This window comes from Malaclemys terrapin, chromosome 12 (assembly GCF_027887155.1).
Source record: "Malaclemys terrapin pileata isolate rMalTer1 chromosome 12, rMalTer1.hap1, whole genome shotgun sequence".
Lineage (NCBI taxonomy): Eukaryota > Metazoa > Chordata > Testudines > Emydidae > Malaclemys > Malaclemys terrapin.
In genome coordinates this window covers 5,644,436-5,650,525 of record NC_071516.1, presented here as the reverse complement: position 1 = coordinate 5,650,525, position 6,090 = coordinate 5,644,436, and positions in this window count along the sequence as shown.

The window sequence follows — 6,090 nt, the reverse complement described above, 5'->3', positions numbered from 1 at the left end:
ATGACTGGGAGAGCTCAGCAGGTGAGCATCTTCCCCTGGGTAGTGTCCCTCTTGCTATGAGGGAGGAGGCACTGGCAGCATCTCAGCTGCCATCCTTCCCAGAGCTCATCCCGGTTGGGTGAGAGAGAGGGGAGCCTTGCCCCACCCTATGTTACAAGGTTCCTGATCCTTGGCCCTCCTTAAACAGTAGTGTGTGTTTTCCCCAAACATTGACTAATCCCCTGACATCATTTCTTCTCTCCCAATAGCTGCCTCTGCAATTCCCTAGGTCCTCATGTACCCCAAACTCCTGAACCTCAAAGAGCCCTGGGGTTGGCTGAGCGCTAGTCCCTGCTGCCCTGAAAGGACAGTACCAGTCCTGTTACAATGCCATGCTTAACCCACATGTGAGATCTCACATATTTTCTCTTGCAAACGCTCCCCGGAACTGTGCAAAACCCCACTAAACACTGGTCTGTTTAACCCAGAGAGAGGAAAGAGGCCATTTTCATTTCCTCCATGCCAAAGCAAGAAGAAATGGCTCCATATCCTTTCCTTTAAATGCATCTCTTCCAAAACTGCTAAACAAAAAAGAAAAATCCCTTGTGTGCCTGTCTCTGACGAAGTGGATATTCACCCATGAAAGCTTATGGTCCAATACGTCTGTTAGTCTGTAAGGTGCCCCAGGACTCTCTGTCACTGTCTCCTCTAGGACATCCTGGTAAACAGCTGTTTCACCACATGGTCTTAACTCGAAGAAGAAAACTCCACACTGTAGCCCAAGGGGCAGTTTTCACTACATTGTCTGGTTTCCATAACATGGGAATCCTTCTGCCTGCATTCAGAGCACTTCAGCTCCAGCACATCGTCGCTGAAGCATAAACTTGCTGAAATGACCTTTGCCTCTGATTCCTTTTGTTGTGTCATGCGGGGTAACTGTTAGAACTCCAAATACTCAGAGCCAAACGCCAATGTGCTGCATGTCCCCGTAATCTTAGTTCAAAGTCCACTTGGCGTGATCTAGGTGAAATAAATGATTCCATGAAAGAATTCCCTATGATCACATTTATATAAACGTGCTCAGGCTTCAAGCATGGCATGAGCAGATGGGGTGGTGGGGCGTTAATACGACCTGCTGTTTTCACATGCATATGCAAGAGGGATTTAGACAAAAACTGCCCAATTGTCTCCAGTGAATGGATCCACACCACTGCCAGGCAAGTATTGGTGTTATCTGCCCAGCATACAAAATATGTCCCTTTTGCTGGCTGTCAAGGTGGAAGCAGAGGCTTGTTCTGTGACACACACACAGATTATGATGTGCATCGAAGAGAGGCTTTTTCACTTTTGCTTTACTTTTAAAATGTTGTGCTAGCCGGATACAGGCTGTGTTTCATTCTCAATGCATATGGTAGCATGAAGGCTTGCAGATTTTAACTTGAGGTGTGTGGGGCATAGTCTCATCCCTTTCTGATTTCCCCTAACAATTTGTTTTTTCTGACTCAGGGAGAAAAAACCCACAACCACCACAAAAACCCCAGACCTCTCCAGATTCTGAGAGCAACACAAAACACTTGAGCCAGGCTCTCATGGTTACCTTGATGTCATCACAACCCCTTCATGTGTTTGTGTATCCTTCTCACTCTCGAGTGCCTGTGCAGTGCCACAGTCAACGAATGTGGAGGTGTTTCCGTGTGTTATCGTCTAGCTTAACAAGCACTTGTTTCATTTCACTGATGGTGAATTGCAAGTTATTTATGGTCCAACAAGACTCATGACCTTCTCATGCATTTCACTCAGTTTCTATTCCCCACCCACCCACGGGTTGTCACCTAGAGCATGGTAAATTCAAACAACATGGCTGGTGTTATAAATGGGTTCATTAATTTTATGAGCAATAATACCTTAATTCTGGTATCTCTGTGCTCCCAATCACTGTCATATCTGAGCACCAGAATGTTATTACAGAAGCTAAGATACTGGTCATCAACTCTCGTACTTCAGGACACAAGTTCAGAATAGTCGGGAAGGAATTTTACTCTGAAAACTCAGGGTTTCAGTCCTGAAGAAAATGGGGGTTGGGGGTGTATAATATTGTGACATTATCCAGGGTACAATCTGGACCATGGAACAGCTGTGTCCCCTTAGCTCTGTAGCCTGGGGTGCCTTTTACCCTGCTTCGCTGTCAGAACCTCCACTCCTGGCCTACTCACACGGCCTTCAGCATGCAAAGTCACTCCCAGCTGAGTTCATTAACGCTATGGCCAGCCACTCATGAATTACATACAGCACAACACTAGAAAATCCCTAGGCCCAGCCTTGTTCCCCAGAAATGTGCGTCTTGTACTGCTCAGTACCCTTCTGAACAATACAAGCTCATAGAAAGTCCGTCATTTCATCAAGGGAAAATGATATTGCGCCAGCCGTGTTATCACTGATGGGAATTTCCCACACACTCTAATTCAAACACACCGGTTAAGATAAAACAATAAGATACGTTTATTAACTACAGAAAGGTAGATTTTAGGTGATTACAAGTGATGATGCATAAAGGATTGGTTACAAAAGAAAATAAGAGTAATACGTAAGCTAATGGCTAACTTAACAAACGAACAGAATTCAAAGCGAAGGTTTTCCTCACCATACACTGCAATACATTTCATGGGCTGGATCTGCTTTCAGCCTGGTCCCCTCCCGCTTAATTCAGTGTCCTTCAGGTATTCATTGATGTCATGAGAAGAGAGATGGGAGGAGGAGAGGTGAGTTGGAGGCCACTGTCCCTTATTCTTATACCCCTCTCCCTTCTTCAATTACCCCCAGCGGGGATGCAGGTGACACGCAGTCTCTTGTGGACATGAGGTTTGAACCATCTCTGTGATAAAATTTAAATTTCTTGACAGATTTCAGAGGGGTAGCCGTGTTAGTCTGTATCAGTAAAAACACAAGAATTCCTTGTAGCACTAAGTCTCCAAGGTGCCACAAGGAAATTTGATAAATTTCTTGTTTACCTCTTCCCCATGCTGGAGTATGGCTGCTTAAGCAGGTGATAGCCCTTTTTTTTACTTAAAACATTAAAGGAAATTTCAAAATAAAAGTCATTTCAAATTGAAAAATCAAAGCGTTTCCTTTAGAAAATCTCAAAATAAAACTTTGGGGTTTTTTTTGGAATTGCGTTTTGGGCGGGTTGACTGAAACAATCTGGTGTAATTGACACAAATTTGCAAAATATTTGAGCGTTGCTGACTCTTTCTTCTTCACTGAAAAAAGTTTGGGTTGAAAAATTCACCCAGCTCTACTCACAATCTCAATTAGCTTTGAGATTTAATGATGAAAATCTCTACCTACAAGCTAGGGATTGTATAATAATTATTAAGGACACAAACAAATGCAAGCGCGGGGAATGCAACATGTAAACAAATTACTCTGATGAAACTGTACATTTTCGATGCTGTCTGCTGCGCTGTCCTAGCCCATGAGAACGGCTATTCAAACACTGGTGTGGATTCTGTAGTTCTTTGGATTGCAATCACTCAAACAGTGGAGTAAGCATGTACGTTTGCAGTTTTAGTCGTGGCTATGGTTTAATTTCTAAAAATGATCCAGAGACTTAAAAAAAAAAAAAAAAAACAGAAAAAAACCCCTACAGCTCCTTCTCCAACTGGTTATGACTCTTTTAAGCTGGGATGGTGTGATCTTACTAATGGATGAGGAGTTTCCCGAAACTGAATACCGTACATTGGACAACAGCAAAGCAAACCCTGCCCTGTCCCATCGCCACTGTACCTTGTGAGATGAGACAGTGTCTGCTGCTCAGAACTAGATGCCATAATCAGATAAAGGCTTCAGATTAGAATAAAGATTTCAAGATGGCGCTCATTTCTCTGGTGTACAGAAAGCGCTAATGTCTACAGTGAGTGACAGCTTCAAAGTACCAAAGCAATTTTCAGCAGCAATAGCCTGTGTGGAGGGGGGGGGGGAATCATGACACGTTATTACGCATTACGACAAGACAAGGAACATTTGGCGGTGGGGGAGAAGCAGAAACTTCCCTGTTTTTTTGTTTGTTTGTTTGTTTGTGTCACTAAATCAGGAAAACCGCAAAGTAGAAAAAAGCCACGGCCTCTGTTTTCAACTGGATGAACAGCAGGATTATTTGGAGAAGATAAAATGCAAAAGTAGGAAGGTCCACTGGTCCCAGCTCAAGTGTCATTCACACCCCTGTAACTGCATCCCACGCACTTGGCCCATTGACATATTTTTAACCATCAGAGGATTTTAAAATGAGTGACTGATGCCAAAATGTTCCAGGGGCTCTTTTATTTTGCCAGCTGGAAAATCAAGATTGTATTTTTCTGACAATATATTTTCCAAGTGGGAAATCCATGAAATGAAAAACAATCTCAGCAGGGTCTCCTGATTGTTTGGAGGTTCTGCAGGCCTGAGCGGGCACCGACTGATGATAATTAGCAAAACTCACATGGATTTCAATGACGCAGGACTAGACCCTACATGTGCCTATCGTGGGGTGACTGGGAGTTCAAGGGCTTCATCAATTCTTTCTTTCCTTCCTTCCAGTTTTCAGCATGGAGAAAGATAACCAATTTTCACTCCCTGGGTATATTTCAACTGGCCATTCTAGCCTAATCAAATTCTCAGTCTAATTATTCATAAAAGAGGTAGCAAGCTGAAGAGCTCAAAGTGATCTTTCACTCCCTACTGACATCATGCTTAGGGCTGTTTCTTATTTTTAATAATCAGGCAACCTACATTCAAACCGGGCATGGGTTGAGGGCTGACCTTGCATTTATTTGTTCCTTTAAAAGTTTCGGGCATGCAGGCCCTCAGGACTAAGCAATACACTGAAGCATAAGTTATTCTCTAGCTAATTCTTGGGAGCTGTCACTGTTAGGCATTGAATTTTAATAGGAAACGTCAGGATAATCTCCTTGTACCTGGAAGCACCTCCATTGGAGGACTTTTTCTAAACAGAATTAATGGCTCTCCCCCCCTCCATCCCCCCCCCCAAAAAAATAAAAAAAGCTTGATGTACATCTAATCCCGCTTGGCAGGCCATTTGTCATGGAGTACTAGTCTGCATTTATAAGGCAAGCTCCTTGGTACGGTTGCAGAGGGAGGAGTGGGTAGCTTCTATGCCTTTGAATTGCCTTTACCATTGTGGGGATCAAATTCAGGCAAGTTCTACTAGCTGAAGAAGTAAAATACTGACTACAGAGGGTGGGATTTCCAAAAAGTGCTCCCTGTTAGCCTAAAGTTGCTCCTACTGAAGTCAATGGACTAACTGGGCTCACACTGAAGTCAATGTTCAATCCAACGTGATGAGTGTTTTTGAAAATCTCATGCAGCGTTTCCAGAGCTTGGACATTGGTCTAGGCTTGACTGGTTGTGTGCAAAGAATGTAAGTACATGGAGCTAAGGCTTAGGAAATACCTAAGATAGGCAAAGAGGAGAGAGAGAGGCCCATTGACTTCACTAAGCTTTGGATCAGGCCCTATGAGAATTGGAAAAATCATGCACCTGAACATTGTGTTCCAATTCTGAATGGTTGGTTCAGCCTGGCCATGTCTAGATCTCTTATTTGCTGTTCATGAGCATTTCTGAGCACCGGCTTTCATTCACAGGCTGTCTAGTGAATGATTCCGCTTCGTACAAACACCTGTATTTGCCTGCAAACAAGAATATTCATTATTTGTTATTCTCTCTCTGTCATTCCTTTCCTTCTAGTTTCAATCATCGAATCTGGGAATAGAAACAATACTGTGTGCCTGAGGTGACTAATCCCACCCCAGGAATAACAAACAGCAAAGAGACACAGTCTCTAACACCGTCTAGGCTGAAAGTTGCTCATACACACTCTTCAGCAAATACTTGCACATAAAAAGTCCCTTTACAAAGATCTGATTGATTACCAGCAAACAGGCATCTGCACTGAATATTTCAGCCAGCACTAATGAGAATGGTTTGGGTTCCAAAGAGAGCTCCCAATAATAGTCTCTAAGGGCCGTCAGCCTTGAGAGCGGTTTTCTCACGGAATCTCCAGAGCTGAGAACCGCAGAACACTTGCAGAGGGACTTCCAGTCGCAATGTCTTCAC